The 19,709-nt window shown below is 39.0% G+C and overlaps 3 pseudogenes; all 3 read left to right on the top strand.

Annotated features, from left to right (window-relative positions):
* The first annotated feature begins 12,168 nt into the window (after nucleotides 1-12,168).
* Nucleotides 12,169-12,302, top strand: LOC127620456 (uncharacterized; annotated as a pseudogene).
* A 2,540-nt stretch (nucleotides 12,303-14,842) lies between these two features.
* Nucleotides 14,843-15,015, top strand: LOC127620450 (uncharacterized; annotated as a pseudogene).
* Nucleotides 15,016-17,595: 2,580 nt separating this feature from the next.
* Nucleotides 17,596-17,751, top strand: LOC127620457 (uncharacterized; annotated as a pseudogene).
* The last annotated feature ends 1,958 nt before the right edge of the window (nucleotides 17,752-19,709 follow it).

Here is a 19,709-nt window from a genome sequence, read left to right as displayed (position 1 = left end):
TTTGTAGCCCATTCAGAGGGGGAAGGGCGGGGCTTTGTAAAAAAGTCTCAATGTGTCTCAATGTGACGATCCGCCCTATTAGTACATGAGATAATAATTAGCATGACTTAAATGGAAGTATGTTTAGATAAAAGGTTGTAAATTAGCCCGGATGGTCTACTATTTCCAGTAGATTTGCAAAGTGTGGATCTGTGCATGCTTTTTTGGCTAATATTGCCCACAATCCCTTGCTGGACAGAAGTGGAGTTTGATAGCTCACTTCAGAACTACAACTGTGAAACGTGAAAAACTACAAACATGGCGTTGACGACGGCGCTTCATCAGTTCTTAAATGTGTTGACATCTTAAGGGTCAGGTAAGTTTAACGGTTAAACACGGTGAAAAGAAACTTCATTGACACTGTATAAACAGAAAGATGAATCAAATTAACACAGTTATATGTTCTCATTTTATTTTACCATTTACTGCATCACACCGAACTATAACAGAGATCAGATTCCCTTAAATGATGAAACCGAATGTGCCGCTTCAAAAGACAAAAACAATAAAGTGATCCAGTTCAGTGTCATGCAATTGTTCTGTCTTTCTGAATTGGTTAATATTCAAGATATGATAAAACTGCATTATTTATTAGTTGATTTTGAATCATGATCAAATATTTATTTAATTTTTTATGTATTACATTTAATCTGCAACACATTATGAACTTCACACATTCAGTGGATATAATGATATCGAAATATATAATTTTGGCTTCATTAAATAAACATTACTACATGCATCCCCACACAAACCCTTGATCTTTAAATCCACACCCCTTACCTTCATTACAGAAGGAATAATTGTGGTGTAGCGTGAATTAAAGGTAATGATGAAGGATTAATAGTACAAATTAAATGAGGCACGTGTTTGTCATGACAACTGTAAGAAGATGATTGACAGGTCGGTGTGGTCACAGGATGCATGTGACTATGTGACCAAGGGGTCTCTGGTTTTAAGACGCAATTATATGACGTGATAGTATGTCTCAACACTTGCACACTCTTTAGTTACACACTCAGTAGTGTGCACTTTACCACTACAAACAAAGTAAAGACTCTAAGGATGTAGTATAAGAAGATCAATCGAGACACATGGAAGGTGATCGAGCAAACAGAGCCTTTATTACAAACTTCTGAAACTGAAGATAATAAAGGTCAGTTTGACACGGCAGGTTCACAGTTGGGACTTTGTGAAGACATCCAAAGGAGTTATCTTTAAAACTATATGCAAATGAATCAATAAAGAATAAATGTTGCACAGCTCTAGTATTAAAATCACACACAAACACACACACACACAAACAAAAAACACATGCACAAACTCACACACACAAAAAACACACACACAAACACACACAAACAAACAAACACACACACACAATCACACACACGCACACTCACACACACACACTCACACAAACACATACACACTCACACACACACACACTCGCACACACATACACACGCACACAGGCACACACGCACAAACTCACACACACATACACACGCACACAGACACACACACACACACAGACACTAGCACACACATACACACACACACATACACACACACACATACACACACACACATGTTGTTTTTTCAGTGTTTGTGTTGTTAAACATTACACACATTCTCTCATACTTTACTGTGTGTGTTTATTTTCCATTTCCTTGTAAAACTGAACAACAGAAAAACAAGAAATTAAACTAATAAAGTATAATCTGTAAAACAAAAAGAATATTGATCACAAGTGTTTGAATAAAGTGGATGTTATCTCACTCTCTCACTTCTTAATCAAATATTCTACAGTCTGAATTTTAGTTCATCTGATAAAGTCTAAAAATACAATCTCTCGTCTCTAGTTTGACTCTGATCACACTTCTACTTCAATCTTTTTGTACTACAATTATTTTGGTCAGCTCATTTAGAAATGCGCATATATAAATGATTAACACATTAATATGCAATTAGACGAGCAGTAATACATGCTATATGCAGCACTTTTATGCAGATTTAGACTGACCAATCACAGTAAAGAGGGCGGGGCGGGGCTCTATATAAAAGGAAGTTCTTCTCCTGATAGTTTATATTTGGTTGTTGACTCTGTTCATGATGGTTGTGATCATCCTCTCTGCGGTCCTGATGTTGATCTTTCAATGCGCCGTCTCTGAAGTTGTAGATGATTTCAGTAAATGCAGCGAGTTCTTCTTAGAGAATCAGCCTCCACAGATTCCTGGTGTTCTGGAAGGAGGAAAGTCACGAAACCAAAATCGCTACAAGTTCATTTGTCAGAAAGATGCTAATAACAAGTCCACCTTCGCAACGTTTTATGACACAGAATCCAGAATCCCAGTGTTCTCAGCCTACAGATACAGTGGAAAAGGAAAATTCAACCGGACGCAAGCAGTGAAACCCTGGTCAACTGAGCGTGAGGTAACACTTCAATAATGGTTTTGAATCTTTTTGTCAGAAGTTTTTAACAGAAACATTTTGATAATTTAACTTGATAAAGTGATCTTGATAATTTGCACATATTCGATTGCATTTGTTTTAGGGCTGGTATTGATACAGATTTCCTCATTCAGTTCACTTGATTGACGGGTGAAAACTCAGTTTGTGTCTCTCTGAGTAAACATACACTCACTGAGCACATTTAGCAACACCTGTACACCTACTTATTCATGCGATCATCTAATCAGCCAATCATGTGCCAGCAGTGTTTAAAATCATGCAGATACAGGTCAGGAGCTTCAGTTAATGTTCAATGAAACACATCCAGTGAGGGGCAGTTCTGTGTATGAAACACATCCAGTGAGGGGCAGTTCTGTGTATGAAACTCATCCAGTGAGGGGCAGTTCTGTGTGTGAAACACATCCAGTGAGGGGCAGTTCTGTGTATGAAACACATCCAGTGAGGGGCAGTTCTGTGTATGAAACACATCCAGTGAGGGGCAGTTCTGTATGAAACACATCCAGTGAGGGGCAGTTCTGTGTATGAAACACATCCAGTGAGGGGCAGTTCTGTGTATGAAACACATCCAGTGAGGGGCAGTTCTGTGTATGAAACACATCCAGTGAGGGGCAGTTCTGTGTATGAAACACATCCAGTGAGGGGCAGTTCTGTGTATGAAACACATCCAGTGAGGGGCAGTTCTGTGTATGAAACACATCCAGTGAGGGGCAGTTCTGTATGAAACACATCCAGTGAGGGGCAGTTCTGTGTATGAAACACATCCAGTGAGGGGCAGTTCTGTATGAAACACATCCAGTGAGGGGCAGTTCTGTGTATGAAACACATCCAGTGAGGGGCAGTTCTGTGTATGAAACACATCCAGTGTGGGGCAGTTCTGTGTATGAAACACATCCAGTGTGGGGCAGTTCTGTGTATGAAACACATCCAGTGAGGGGCAGTTCTGTGTATGACACACATCCAGTGAGGGGCAGTTCTGTGTATGAAACACATCCAGTGAGGGGCAGTTCTGTGTATGAAACACATCCAGTGAGGGGCAGTTCTGTGTATGAAACACATCCAGTGAGGGGCAGTTCTGTATGAAACACATCCAGTGAGGGGCAGTTCTGTGTATGAAACACATCCAGTGAGGGGCAGTTCTGTGTATGAAACACATCCAGTGTGGGGCAGTTCTGTGTATGAAACACATCCAGTGTGGGGCAGTTCTGTGTATGAAACACATCCAGTGAGGGGCAGTTCTGTGTATGACACACATCCAGTGAGGGGCAGTTCTGTGTATGAAACACATCCAGTGAGGGGCAGTTCTGTGTATGAAACACATCCAGTGTGGGGCAGTTCTGTGTATGAAACACATCCAGTGAGGGGCAGTTCTGTGTATGAAACACATCCAGTGAGGGGCAGTTCTGTGTATGAAACACATCCAGTGAGGGGCAGTTCTGTGTATGAAACACATCCAGTGAGGGGCAGTTCTGTGTATGAAACACATCCAGTGAGGGGCAGTTCTGTGTATGAAACACATCCAGTGAGGGGCAGTTCTGTGTATGAAACACTTGTTGATGAGAGATCAACAGAGAATGGTCAGACTGGTCTGAACTGATAAAGTCTTCAGTAACTCAGATAACCGCTCTGTACAAGAATATCATCTCTGAATGCACAACATGTCGAATCTTGAGGCGGACGAGCTACAACAGCAGAAGACCACGTCTGGAACTTTATTATATAATTATATTATTTAATTTCAGAGGGAAAAACTACAGAAAACATGAGTTTTGGAAAGATAAATTGAAGAGACTGAAGTCACATGAGTTCAGATTGACATATTACCCATAATCCTTTTCCTACATCTGCCATTATATATCTATGGTAGAAATAGAGTAGTATGGGGCTCGTTGTCATTAAAGATGTCTGCTGTAAATAAGGTCCATTGTGTCCAGCTGATATATGAAATAAGTTAGCCGTGCAGCTAGTTTGATATTAAGTTGATGTTACACAACAAATAATTACATTTAAACAATAAAAGGATGTTGTGAGACACCAGAAGTTGTTCCTGTCTCAGTTATACTGTCAGAGACAAAGACTCGAGACTAATCCAGCAGAATTTGGTTAAAAACTACCGAACACTGAAAATAACCCAACAACACGACCCGTCAGACTCAACCAAGCATTGTGGGATACATAATAACAGCATTATTTATTCAGCATTAGTTTTATTTGTGTTGTTTTCCATCAATAAATATGATGTTGAATCTGTGCATTATTAATGAGCTATAATATTTAATAAACACTTAAAGTGCAGAATAATGTGAATGACACGTTTATTAATCGTACAAACACACAGTGAAAAAAGATCTCGCTGCTGAACTTGAATTTGGTCACATGTGCGAGTGATTTACTCACATTGTGGAGGTGCACCGTCAAATATCCATGTGACAATCAATAAAGTCACCATTAAATACAAATTATATTTTTACTCTTATCAGTGTTTACTGACATCCTGATTCTCTTTTATACATTTATTTCCTTCATAGCTTCAAGATAACGAGCAGGCCACTGATGCTGATTACCGTAATAACAACCTGAATGTGAACCGCGGTCATTTATTTCCCGTCTGTCACGCAAAGGATCTTCCCACAGCCAGATCTACATTCACCCTCACCAACGCTGTGCCACAGAAAGTGAGATTTAATGGCGGCAGCTGGAATCGTATGGAAACCTATACAAAGCAGCTGATGGATTCACACTGCCGCATCAATAATAAAGAAGATAAAGTGAATAACGTGTTGGCGTATGTGCTGACGGGGGCCGTACCTGGAACCATAAAATTAAATAACAGAGTGAATATTCCCAAGATGATGTGGACGGCGTTCTGCTGCTACAACCGTAAGAAAAAACCCTGTTTCTGCAAAGCACACTGGGCCAAGAATGTAGATGAGAAAGACACGAAGAAAAAGATTCTACCAGTGAGTCTGAAGAAGTTACAAGTTAAACTGAAGCATAATTGGTTAAATGGGGTAAAAGGACTGAAGCTCTTTAATGAGTAATGTCTTACAGATGAACCTGTGAATAAAGATCTGCCCCCACCGGTCTCTGAGTGTGAAGAGGAGAAATCATTCTGTCATCAATCCCTTCATGTACCATCCAGTGAGACGTCATGTGACATCAGCAGGTCCACACTGAATCTGTGCTCACAGAAATAAGAAAGATCTGTCATTCATGAAGTTCTACCTTCTGCCCTTTAATTGTTTGTGAAATATTTGATCTCATTAAAAATGATTCTTTGTCCTGATCATCAGGGTGTTTCATCACTTTCTTGCTTTATCGCTGCATTCTCTAGTAAAGAGGCACATAAGAGGAAATCATGTTATAATCGCTCTCGTATCTGCTAAACAATCTCTAAAGTTTGTATTGTTGCTTTGAAACTTGCAATAAATGAATGAAAGATGCGCACTGATGTGTGAAAGAGTGTTTATGTGTGTGAAGTGATGTACATACTTATATACAGAACACCAGCAAACATTAATGACTGATATGAGCTGAACTATGAGCTCAATCTAACGACACACATCACTATTAACACAGATTAAAGATGGATGCCCAAACTCGTTTTCTTATTGATTGACAGGCGATGTCTGGTTCTGAAAGGTGATTGGTTCTTTCCCCTGTAAGGCGGGACTTCCTCTCTACATCCGTTAACTGTTGCTTCCGGTGGGCGTTCTAATTTCTCGCATTTATTTGAATAGAAGTGGCCCGTCTCTGCTAAACACTCTCTGATAAGGTCCAAACACTGCTAATAAACACTGAACTAATGGCACGAATCAGTACACAAGATACAAAATAACAGGACAAAGTTGAAATAAAAGTGGCCAAATGTTGTGAGCTGTTACTCAACTGTGTATGTTTGATGATATTGTATAAAAATATGAGCGTATAATATTGTCATTTTATCAGTTGCAGTAACACAAATGTGACCAGCAGATGTCGCAAAAGCCTCAATATAGTGAATAATTCACCAATGCGATTAAATCATGATCAGAAGATTCACAAGAAAACATTAAAACACTGATAAACACTTGAGATTATAACTGTCCTGATGAACTGACAAACTGTTATTTGTGTTTCAGATATTATTTGCTGTTGTAACATGTGTGACTGTAACCACACATTCATAAACCTGCCCTCCAATTCATCTTAATGATGTGAAAACTGGATTAAATGACCCGATCTGAATTAAGAAGTTCATTTAGATGATCTCACACACAAAACTGTCAATCTGTGTGATCTCTGATCAACATTACCCATGTTTAACTACAGTAATCATAGTATCAACATGGTATTTACTAGTAAAATCATAGTAACCACAGAATGAAACATGGTAAATGAACACATATTACTGTAGTAACATCATGAGTAACGGCATTAAAACTATGACTTCTGACAAAAACACTGTTACTACAATATTACTATAGTAAAACCAGTATTCATTTTACCCAGATCAAACCTTTCTCTCCAATTAACAATAAAACAAATAAATGTTTCTTTTAAATATTCTAATGGTAATTACAAATACACAGTTTGATCCATGAGAAAGTTTAATGAGGCACTTTAATAATAGCCGATTAAAGCAACATGGAGGGAAATGTACAATTATTATTTAAAATACATTTTTATTATTAAAATAAAGAGATGTAACATCATTAAGAACGAACAATGAACAATAGCATATTTATAAATTAACATTCACCAACAAACAACCCATTTAATAACTTTTAGCATGTTGCACATTTATGCATCTAATGGAAATCCATGAATTTATCACATTTATTTGGACATAAACACACTGTTTTTCTTAAGGCGTGAATAGATTTGATATGAAGAATATTAAGAGTGACTGATACAATCATAATGGAGATTAATTCGTTTATTAGAATATTTGAGATGATAATTTGGCTAGCTGGGATGTTTGCGGTTTCTGACGCTTTCGACCTGTCAATCATTTCGCTCGTTCTCACAGTATTGCAGCTGCAGAGAATTATTGAGGCTTAATGACATTATTATGCCATGTTGTTCATAACAGTTGCCAGTTGAGGGCGCTGTTTCACTGCTGTTGTTTTTAACACCGTTTCGGCCTGATGTCGGTCTCAATAAAGCTTATTTGGTATCTAGGGTTTTGGAAAGAGGGGGCGTGGCTAATCCAACAGCTCACGTGGAAGTAGATCGAATAAAATCACTTACAGCACCTTTAACAATTGCCCCTATATAGATCACTATATCACTATAACTGTTACTAAATCCATAATTACCACAAATTAACAACAGTTATTACATTCACATTTATGCACTTGGTAGACGCTTTTATCCAAAGTGACTTACAGTGCAATTAAGCTATTGACCTTTTTCATGTGACATCACTGTCTTTAAAAGTCTTAAATTTGATTTTAAATATTTAAAACTCTGCAGCAACCTTGATAAAGCAAGAGGAGTTTTAAATGTGTGAAAGTGTGAAAGAGATTTTGAGAGCTGCGGTGGAGGGAAAGATTATCAGTAAATAAACATTTACATTTTGGTCTGTTTCTCACACAGAACTATTGTATGATTTGTACCGGGATAACACACAAGTCTTGCACAATTTTAGTCCAAATAAATCAAATGTTGATACATGACTGTATTTAATATCTATACAGAGTATTAATCTGTTTAAATGTTTTGAAAATAACCAACAATTATTCACATTGTGACATCAAATAACTAATTTCAGAGAAACTTAATCAGAGGAAAGATAAAGATTTGTTGATGAATTCATCTTAACATGGAGAAGGCTCTCTTTTTAATATTAATTTATGAAAGCCTTCGTCATTGGACACGTGCCAAGTTACGTCAGCACGTCCTGTTTAATATTCATGAGCTCTTCGTCATAGTGGGTTTCCTAATTTACAAAAAAGCCTCAATGTTCAGGTGGATTTTTACACGGGTTGATTCAAGACAAGCGACACCTGTGAGTATCTAAACATTTAAAACTTTCTATTTGATTATTTAGACTACTTTTATGTACTTAAATGCTTGTAGTCCCGTAAACTATGATTAATTTCAAGAACAATGTTAAATGCATCAATTTCGAGCTTTTTGATTGTTTTTTGGCCGTTGTTAATCAGTGTAGGCTAATCTGAGACAACCGTCCAATTTGAGGCGTTTAAATGAGAAAATAAAGACATTTCTCACGTGAACTGTGTCCGTTAAATACACCGATGGATGAAGTCAGTCACAATCAAATCAGATCAAACTTATTCAACGGGTTGCTGATATTTAACGCTCATTCAAGGATTTGCAAACACCAGTTTGTGCTGATTTCCCGCTTTATTGTTTCAGTGTAGATCTGTCAAGATTGATGGCGCTAAAATGTTTGTTGAAATAGTCGTTGAAAGGGTTTGCAGCTTTTCTCGTCGTCAGTGATTGTAGTTTGATGGCGCAGACGGACTTGCAGTTCCACATTTCACCACATGAGGGCGTCAAAGGAAATAAATGTGGCAAAAGCTTCATTTTCTCCTGTTGTTTTGTGAATCTGGTGTCAGAACATGAGCAGAGAGACTTTCCTGTGAAAAGCGGATAGGCTCTATGCACGTCGCAGTTCCGGGTTCGCGTGTACTAGGCTATCAACTTCCGGTTAAACTTCCTGTTTATACACAGACAGATATGGCTCTCTTTTATAGTCGTTGTCTTCAGGACTTACCTCGTCTGACTGTAAATGATGTAGACCGACTCATAAAAAAATCATGTGCTGCTCCTAACAGGTTTCGAGTGGTGTGATTTTGTTGTATGTGCGCAGGAGGATATGCTTGTTGAGCGTATATACACAAATATTGATGTAATGCGCACCATTAGAGACCGAGCAGATCTGTTTTTTTTTTTTACCACTACCTACTTAAGTGTTTGCATGTTTAGGTCATTTTTAGATAACCAGTGAAGTATTTCTCAATTTCTACAATTGTACAAATGTTGCTTTATTTAATGACTGTGTGTTACAGTGTGGCCACATACCACTGGTGGTCCATTCAATTATAATATACAGCATTATATTTATTGTATTCTTATTTATTTACACTATAAACAATATTTACATATATACACACACATACTATATTTATACAATATAATATATATATACCTATCTATTATATTACATTAGACATGTATATGTACATATATATTTAGATTTGTATAGGCTAGTTAATAAATACATATGTTATGCATTATGAAATTATAATAAAAAATGCATAAGGAAACACTGTCTTAGTTTTGTCTGTTGATCAGAGTTATGAACAGAGTGTGAAATCCATAGTTTTTACAAAAGTATATGTACAATATTTACATTTACCTTAGCACATTAACAAGGATGAGGGTTTTTAGACTCAGTGGCTCCATGCCTTGACAAGTGGTCCACATTGGTAGTTCACAAGCAAACATGCCACTGTAAACAGTTGGTTTATGCTACCAGAAATGGACAAGGGGACGACTGTGTCAAACCACTTATGCTCCTTCACTCGACGGATAAGACGTTCAACATGTACCCTGAGCCTGGCCACAGACTGAGTGTGTGTCACTTCATGAGGTAGCATTTGTTTTCCCTTGGTCAGGAAAACAGGCCGGTGAACTTTGCATGGCACTAGGCTGTCAATTAAGAAGCCCTTATCCACCATGATGGCCATGTCCGGAGTAAGAAGGTTAATGATCCCTGACGGTTTGAACAACTCCCTGTCACTTATAGACCCTGCATTGAGTCCAGACACAAATGTTATTGCACCATGAGGTGCCATTCCTATTAAAGCCTTGAATGTGCAGTGAGACTTATAGTTTGAAAAAACCTCACTTTGTAATAGCAATGAGGAAGGTGTTTGGCAGCGGATCTCAGTACAATCCAGGATAACCTGTGTGTCTCGGAAAAGATGAAGTTCCTCTGGCAGATGGGCTCATACTCTCTCTTTCGGCATCCAAATGCACACTGACCCCAGGACAAAGTACAGGAATTTGGCCCAGGTTGTTATGATGCGGCTCACAGTGGCCTGATGTACATGGAAGCGATGACCAAGGTCCTTTTGCTTGAGGCCCAAAGCAAGCTGCATCATGAACAGGAAGAACTCGTCTATTGCAGGAAGTGCCCGAGTGTTTCCAGCCTCCTTGGTGACTTTGGAGTTGGTGACACGAATCATTCTGTGCATTGCCGGTTCAATCAGTTCCCAGAAGGCCATCAGGTGGTTATAGGTTGCAAATCTGTCAAGAAATAAACGTACATTGGTTCTCACATGGCATAAAAGACTTACACTTAGCTTTATAGTATAGTAATTTCCACTTTAGGAAATAAGAATGCTGAACTACAAGTAACTGACACAACAATCTTGTAATACTTCACGAGTCATGAAAATTATTGAATTCGGTATGTATGATTAAACTAACTCTGATTGCTGTTGAAGACAACAGATGTTATTCATACTTATAATTATGTTAGCCTATGGTGTTGTTATTATTTTGGTCGGTGTAGCCTACTTTTACGTGCAGCTAGCTTATACAACTCCAATAATATTTAATAACAACGTGGACTAGTGTTTTCAAGACAAAGGCAACGCTATTACAAATGCTTATCACAGGCAATATCATTTTACCTTGTATAAAAGCGTATGTCCTCATCGGACCCAGCAAATCTCTGGAGACCAAAGCGAAGTATGATCTTGGTCTGGTCCAACTGCTTCCGTAGATCTTCTATCTCCCTCGTCAACTCCTCATTTTCATGTAATACCATGTCCACAGCTGCAGCTTCGGAACTGAACAATAATCGTGTCCAGTCCTCTCCACGTCAAAGTCCATATCTTGCTCTACGTCCGAAGTCAGGATCAGGGGGCAGCGGTCTCTCGCCGTTCCCAAACACTCGACCTCGGCGGCTGCACTTGGTAACGGTTCCACTGAAACAGTGTAGGGAAAGCACCTTTTTTCAGACGTCTCAGTCTAGTCCCTTCCATAAAGTCATCAGGTTTGAAATGAATGCTACACACCTTTGTGTTTTTGTTGACTTGGAAGTCATCCCTCCTGATCTTAACGATGCATTTTTTTCTGAGATCCTCTTCCACGGGAAATGAATGAAAACTCACAGTCGAGTTGTATCTTGCCGACACAACGCACGACGTTAGCTTTTGATATCGGAAAACCCTTTTCTCCATAGTTCAGCTGCCAAGATAAGAAAAACTAGAATGTTTGTCGTTGTTAACTTTCGCGCGTCAGATCTAATACGGAACCGGAAACTGTTTGCCCAGTAGAGAGTGTAGTCGGAAACACGTCACAATCCCCGCTGCATAGAGCCTATTATTTTAAGATTATAAAGAGACTCTAAATAGTTGTATTGTCCACAAACTCTGTTCTCGTGTTTGATTGGATGATGGAGAACTCATGATAACAGAGGGAGGAAAAATATCCGCGTATTTTGAAGGTTTTTCGGCTTCTTATTGACGAGAATCTCAAAACTCTTCACACAGTCTCTGAGTGGGGCTTTAATTTTGAAGTTTGTATTTGTAAGTAGTTTATAGTTTGAAATGGTCTGATATTATTATGAATAAGACCGTCAGTGAGATCTGTAGTTGTCTGAATGACTCCCTTTGCTCGGATCCTTATTTCGGTATCGCTTCTCGGCCTTTTGGCTAAGATCAAGTGTAGTATCATTCTTATCTTAAGGTAGGGAAAAATAAGAAAAATAGAGGGAAAAGGCACATGATGGGACTGCAAAAAAGACTACAGAGATATTTTAACCTTTTAAATAACGGTTTGGATTTTAGTGATATAAAAAAAATAAAAAAGGATGTCAGTTTTAAGTGAAACACGAAGCAAAGGTGTCATTTTAAGAAGCAGAGAAAGAGACATTGAAGAAGGCGCAAAGTGCACCAGGTATTTCTTTAAAAAAATTATCACACGGGGAGGGGTAATAACATCTTTAAAAACTGGAGGGAGGGAAGTGCACACAACAAAAGAAGTTGTAAGTGGGGTCACAAAATATTATGAAGATTTGTATTGCAAAAAAAGAGTAGATAATGACACTTTAAGGGAAGTTTTAGCATTTTTAGAGAAAAATGTCAATGGCAAAGGTGTTTTTTTATCCCAGGATTTTAACATTTTAGAAATTCATAAGGCTCTTAAAAGTTTTAAAAGGGGAAGTCCCCAGGAATGGATGGACTCCCCTAGAGTTTTATGTGACTTTTGGGATATTTTAGCACATGAATTATTGACCGCTTTTAAAGAATTTGAGACTTTGACCAGACTTCCCGACAGCTTTAGAATAGGGACAGTTTCACTGTTGTACAAAAAGGGAGACAAGACTGACCTAAAGAACTGGCTGACCGATCACGCTTTTAAATTTTGACTGTAAGCTTTTTAGTAAGATTTTAGCCACACGTATGTCGACTGTTTTAGAGGACGTAATCCACCCGGATCAAGCTTGTGCTGTGCCAGGGAGGAAGATCACGGATAGCCTAGTACTGATTAGAGATGCCATCTGTTATGCGAGGGACAGAAATTTTCGGCTAGTAGTCCTCAATTTAGATTTTGAAAAAGCATTTGATCGGATCTCGCACCAGTACTTGTTTCACGTACTGACAAAAATGGGTTTTCCAGGGAGGTTCATAGCCTGGGTGGGACTGCTGTACAATGACATAGTCAGCAAAATTCTTGTAAATGGGCACTTAACCAAAATGATAAATATCTGTAGTGGTGTCCGTCAGGGATGCCCTTTATCTCCTCTCCTTTATGTGGCGTGCATTGAGCCACTGGCACAGATCTTGAGAAAGGATAAATGGATTAAAGGACTAGACGTTCCGGGGACTGGTGGACTGACGGCGACCTGTGTGCTGTACATGGACGACGTGACCCTTTTAGCGACAGACTTTTTATCAGTAAGAAGAGCAATGGATGTGACAGACTGGTACGGTCGGGCCTCGGGCGCCAAGCTCAACAGAAGTAAGTCCGAGGCCCAGTTTTTCGGGCCGTGGGGAAACGTGGACACAGGTGGACTTGAATTAGTTTTTAAAGAGACCGATTTAAAAATGTTAGGGGTTAAATTCGACAATGAGGGTGGAGGACGGGGAAATTGGACTGACATGATAGGGAAAGTCAGGCAAAGACTGGGGTTTTGGGGACTAAGACGACTGACTCTAGAAGGAAAGGTTTTAATATTTAAAGCAGTGATTTTACCCTTACTTTTACTTACATGCTCTGTTTTTAGTCCCCCTAGGAGTTTTCTTCTAGACCTGGAGAGGGCAGTGTTTTATTTCTTGTGGGGGTCCAGGTGGGAAAGACTGAAAAGGGAGGTCATCAAGAAAAGACCAGAAAATGGGGGAAAAGGCCTCCCAGACCCCCACCTGTTTTTATCCAGCCGCTTCACTGCCCTGCATATTGGTTATGCGGTGACCCCATCCACAGAAAATAAGACTGCAGCCATGGCCCGCTTTTGGATGGGGTCTTACCTGAGAGCTTTAAAGATTTAAAAAAAAGATTTGACAACCCCAGTGGCTTTTAATCTTCCAAAAGAATATGATTTTATCAAGAAGCTTTTAAAAAGAAATTGTTTAGAGTTGCAAGATGTCACCCTTTTAACCAACCACAAATCTCTTGTCTCTTTTGTGCAGGACCGGGAAACAGTGAGTCCAGTCCCAGGCCTCACACTAGGCAAAAAACGTTTGGCTTTCAACTCAATCAAGGATGCCATCTGGACCACAAGAAACCTGCTGGTGGGGAAACACGTTACGGTTCCCCTCCACGCGAGCGAGCAAATGGTAACATCAACGCTGCAGGGGCACCGGGCGCTTTTATTCGGACGGGGGGGGCCGGGGTCACACGGAAGAGGTCCCGGCCGCCACCGTACTTTGGCCGCTGGTAGATGCACCCTTACCACCACCGGCTACGGGAACAGCAGGCCAGCGGGCAGGAGGAGAGGGGATCTCCTCTGAGCACAGAAGCGGCAGGCCAAGTGCCTTTCCTGGAGAGTGGGATGATGGCCAATTTGATAGGGACTCATCCCGGTCTTGAACAATAGATGGCTTTTTAAATTGGCACCAAGTTGTTTTATTTTTTATTTTTAAAACATTACTTTTAACACACAATTGAAAAATATGGACTTTTAAGACTTTTTATGATTTCAATAGTGTCTTAAATTTGTCTTGTTAATTGTCCTTTTTATTTTACAAATATTATTAAGTTGTGTGTGTATATGTTTTGTGTTATCGGTTAAAGGAAAACTTTAAGATTGTGTGAAAACATATTTGAAAAGAAAACTTTTGGAAAAAAAGAGAAAGAGTGACAATAAAAAGTTTTCGAAAGAAAAAATCTGTTCTTATCAGTTTAATATCTGATACGTCCCCTATCCGGGGACCATATATTAAATTGATTTTTGGATCAGGGAGATGGAATAGGGGCTTGCTCCGTCCACTCCACGCATCGACCTGGTATTGCAGTACCTCCAGGAACGGTGCACCCCCCTAAAACTGTCAAGAAAAGAACTGATAAACGGTGTATGTGTTTCTTGAATAAAATTCAATTAGTTAATTCTGCTGAAAAGATTATTGTCTAAAAAGCTGATTCAGCGCTCTTATAAAACATCTCATCTATAACGGACGCGAGATTAAGATCAAAAACATATTTCAGTGTTAAAATATATTCAGCAGTAAAATCTGAAGACACTGGAATCATAAAATGTGCTTCTTTATCTCTGATAACACTAAACAAACGCAATTCTCCCGGCTTGTGTAGCTAATGCGCGTTCTGGAGATGATTGACAGGCGATGTCTGTTTCTGAAAGGTGATTGGCTCTTTTACCTGTAAGGCGGGACTTCCTTTCTCCATCCGTTGACCGTTCCCAATTTCAAAACTAGTCTCTTATGGAGGACCTAATGTGACAATATTACAAATAATTATATATGTGAACAAATGAACAGAATAAAAAACCACAGAACATGTTAAGAGTTGTTAAAGTAGGTTGAAAATACACTCCTTTAAATTCATATTTGTTATTTAATGTAATTTATCTTTTTTACATTGTAAAAAAGTTTTATACAGCGATGTTGTTGATTAAACTTGAATGATCTCGTTATCGTGTCTCAGGTAATATCATCATAAGTGTCCCAATGTTCAGTGGATGAACACCCTTACCAGTGCCCAAATTCATGTTCAGGATTTACCGATTCATGTTCAGGATAAACCGATTCATGTTCAGGATATACCGATTCATGTTCAGGATTTACCGATTCATGTTCAGGATAAACCGATTCATGTTCAGGATTTACCGATTCATGTTCAGGATTTACCGATTCATGTTCAGGATAAACCGATTCATGTTCAGGATAAACCGATTCATGTTCAGGATATACCGATTCATGTTCAGGATATACCGATTCATGTTCAGGATATACCGATTCATGTTCAGGATTTACCGATTCATGTTCAGGATAAACCGATTCATGTTCAGGATAAACCGATTCATGTTCAGGATTTACCGATTCATAGTGAGTTTGGGAGCCGATTGACACACTGTTAATTCTGCTGCAGTGTTATCCAGTAGATTAGTTATCAATAAAGGGTTTCTTAATAGTTAAAATATATTAATTTTCTTTTCCGTCTACTCTGATGAAATGTGTATTTATCCACAGTTTTCCTGAGCAATCACTGGACAGTGCCATGATGATACTAATTGCCTGTTTTGTGTTTCTGGTCTCGAGACACAATGTCAAACTAACCGAGACGAGGGATCCGGATGGAGAACAACAATCATTTAAGTGTTATTCAGGGGTCAAAATTAATTTCTCGCTCACAAGAACTAATAACTAGAATAATCAATGATATCAACATAACTGACCTCGGACCATCAATTCATGTCATCTACACACTCACATGAGGCACTTTAAACAAAAAACAGTCGTTTCGACATTTGTAGGAATGTTTTTAGGCAACTTCTACAAATGTAATACTTGTAATTCCGCATTCAGGAAAATGGAGGATAGAAAAAGTGGTTTTGATGCATCACAAATAAGAACAATTTTGAATTTGTGCTAATTTAAAATGATAATTTTCAGTTTTTTGCCCAGTTTTTATTTCAGTGCATAATAAAAAAAATAAAAATAAAGTGTACATAGAAATAAATTATATGTGACACAAATGAGTAATTATACTTTTATTTCTTTAAGTATTATTGTATTTATTTCCACATTTATGCATTTCCTCATACATTTATTAATGCATTTACTGATTTCTACATGTATTAATTTCTATATGTGTTTGTTTGTATGGTAATGAGGGGGTGTGTTTTCTACTTCAGGCAGAGTAATCGAGCTCCGAGTGCTCCAGAGTGAATCTTACAGGCCTCAGTGACATCTTGTGCTTCACCAAATGAAATTCAAGACTACAGACTTGAAATATATTCACAGGTGAGTGTGAACGTGCTTTTAGAAATGTAATAATGTACCTGTGAACAGATCAAGTCAAAAAGGGAATTAATAAATCTCTGTTGAATGAATAAATCTGTATATTAAACAGGCCTAATGGTTTCATAGTGCTGTACCTTGATTTTTAGGGTCAGTAGTAGGGTGACTATATTTATAAAAAGAGTACATATGGTCACCCTAGTCAGTAGCCTTTTACTACTTTGTGTTTTAGATGTGATAAGAAGTCAACACCTTTATTTTATTTGCTATTTTTAATGTTGTTAAAACAAACTTCCTCGTGTGACTTTGTAATAACATAAAGGCTCCAATGATTTTTAAAATATGCCAACTGACAATACACACCGTTATAGTTTTTCGTGGGTTATCTGCAGGAATACGAAGGCAAGTCGTTGAGAATATATGATTATTGAGAGGTTGTGCATTAAATCAGTAGGCAGAGATTTATCTATTTAAAGGAACAATCTACAAATATGTCTACATAAATAGCAAAAATGCAAAAAAGAGGGCACAGTTATCTATGAGTCTGATTTGGTGAAAAGTGAAGAGAGACCCATGTCCCGGTCCAGCTGACTTCTGACCCTGTTAAACACAAACTCTCGTGTCGGTTGTGATGTGTAATGATTCCGCTTCTCGGCGTTTTGTCTAAGATCAAGTGTAGTATCTGTTCTTATCAGTTCTATACTTGGCGCTTCGTGGGCGAGTTGCAATCGCCACTCGCACAGAGAAGGTCTTTGCACGCTATTGCAGAGACTCATATCTGTCGAGAGGTATATTCCTTTTGCTTTTAATTTTATACTTGCTTTTGTTAATTGTGCTTGAGTTTTTTTAGGTTGGTGAGCAGAGAACGAACACCATTTTAAAGGTAAGTTATACTTTTACTATTTATTTCCGTGTTTTAATTATTTATTTTAGGGATTTATTGTGTTTTAGGGTTTTAGAGAAATGTTTCCTTTTGTGAGCTGTTGGTGCCTCCAACATGTTTTTATTTAAAACCAAAGAGGATAGGTCCCTCCTGGAGATGTTCAGTCTGGACTTTTCCAGGAAACTTATCCAAAAAACGCTTGGGTTTTCTGGTGCAGATATAAATTGCCTGCTGACTCTGCCTTTGAATCGTGGGTTTGATGTGAGCTTTAAGACTGCCGCTACTCTTAATGTTTTCTGGTCTCGTTTTGAAATTGTCAAAGCCAATTTCTCTGTTTAATGTGGAGAAACTGACTGACAATTCTATGAAAATAGTAGTTGTCAGGATGTTTAATGAAACTGTGAACGGCAAAGATGTTTCTGTATGGTTGGCAAGATATTGCTCTGTGCGTGGACAGCCAGTCAAAGTATTAGACAAAGATGGCATCTGGAACTGCGCTTGGAGAGCGCCCATAAAACAATGGGCTGATTTCCAGGTTTCCAAGCGGTTTCCAGGGCATGAGTCATATACCCTCCATGATTGTGCTGGGAGAAAACAGAGGTTACATTCACTATCAAGGGATGCCCAAATTGTGCCGCAAATGTGGCCAAAATGGACATCTTGCTGAGGCATGCCAGGAAACAGTGACATCATTTTGAAAAATGTACCAATGACAGAAAGTGCCATCTCTGTGGTAAATTTACCCATCTCTATTAGCCCTAAATATTTTGCTAACAAGTTAAAAATGCACAAAATGGCCACACGGCATGGCCAACAAACAAATGAAAAGGAGGCTGTCCCTGAGGAAGTGGAGGGTAATTCAAATCCCCGGATAGCCTCAGGGATTGGCCGAAAGGATATGGGCAGGGCGACCAAGGAGGCAGAGTCAGAGGTAACAGGTGAACAGGGAGAGGTGGCCACACCCCCCCCCCAGCTGGAAAAAAATAGTGGAGAGGAGAAAATGGAGGCCAAAGAAGAGAGGGAAGGGGGATCACAAGGAATGGCCACCTCTTCCCTAGAAACCGTATCTGAACTGAAAACGGAGGAGAGTGAAGCAGATAATAGTGGAACAGACTCAATAGCTTCTCTCCGTAATGCTCAGTTGCAAAAGAGGCCTGCGGGATCCCCTCTGTGTGAAGCAGAGGAAAAAAAGCTGAGAGCTTCACATCAGCCTGGGAGTCCGAGTATGGATGAGCAGGATCATGTGTGGCCCTCTGGGTCCCCAAATGAGGTTTCTTTTTTGCAAATAAAGCTAAGATCATCATCGCCAAAAGAGCCGCGGGGACACCCCTCTGCGGTCCTGGAGGCCTTGGCCTCGTGCTCCTCTGGTCTCAACACATGTGAGATCAATGAGGATCATGTGACACAGGACATTTTATGATTTTAATATTAATTTGTAGTCTTTTAAAAGCCTTTCCTTTTAACCATACTGCTGATGGCCCTCATGATCTCTACCATCAATGTGAGAAGTGTGAGGTCACACATACGAGCACAGAGTGTTCTAACCCTTTTAAAAACTTTTATGTTTTAAAATGTTTTTTTTATTGCAAGAGTGTGGTGTACCTTTTTTACCCCAGTATAAGAAGTGGGAAGAGGTGTGGACCCCTGGCCCCTCAATATGGAGTGGATCCAACTCAAACAAAAATGATGGAGTTGCAATTTTATTAAATAATCCTCACATCTTGGTGAAGGGCATCACAGTGGTGATAGACGGATGGGCCATTTGAGCTAAACTGACTTTAGACAATGTTTTCAATGTCTTAAATGTATGTGGTTTTACAGGGAAAAATGAAAGGTATGAGCTTTTAGAAGATCAGCAGCCCCACATGCTAGGT

Source organism: Xyrauchen texanus, chromosome 26 (genome assembly GCF_025860055.1).
Source record: "Xyrauchen texanus isolate HMW12.3.18 chromosome 26, RBS_HiC_50CHRs, whole genome shotgun sequence".
Taxonomy (NCBI): domain Eukaryota; kingdom Metazoa; phylum Chordata; class Actinopteri; order Cypriniformes; family Catostomidae; genus Xyrauchen; species Xyrauchen texanus.
Note: the sequence above shows the minus strand (reverse complement) of the source record. Positions and strands in the feature narration are given on the sequence as shown.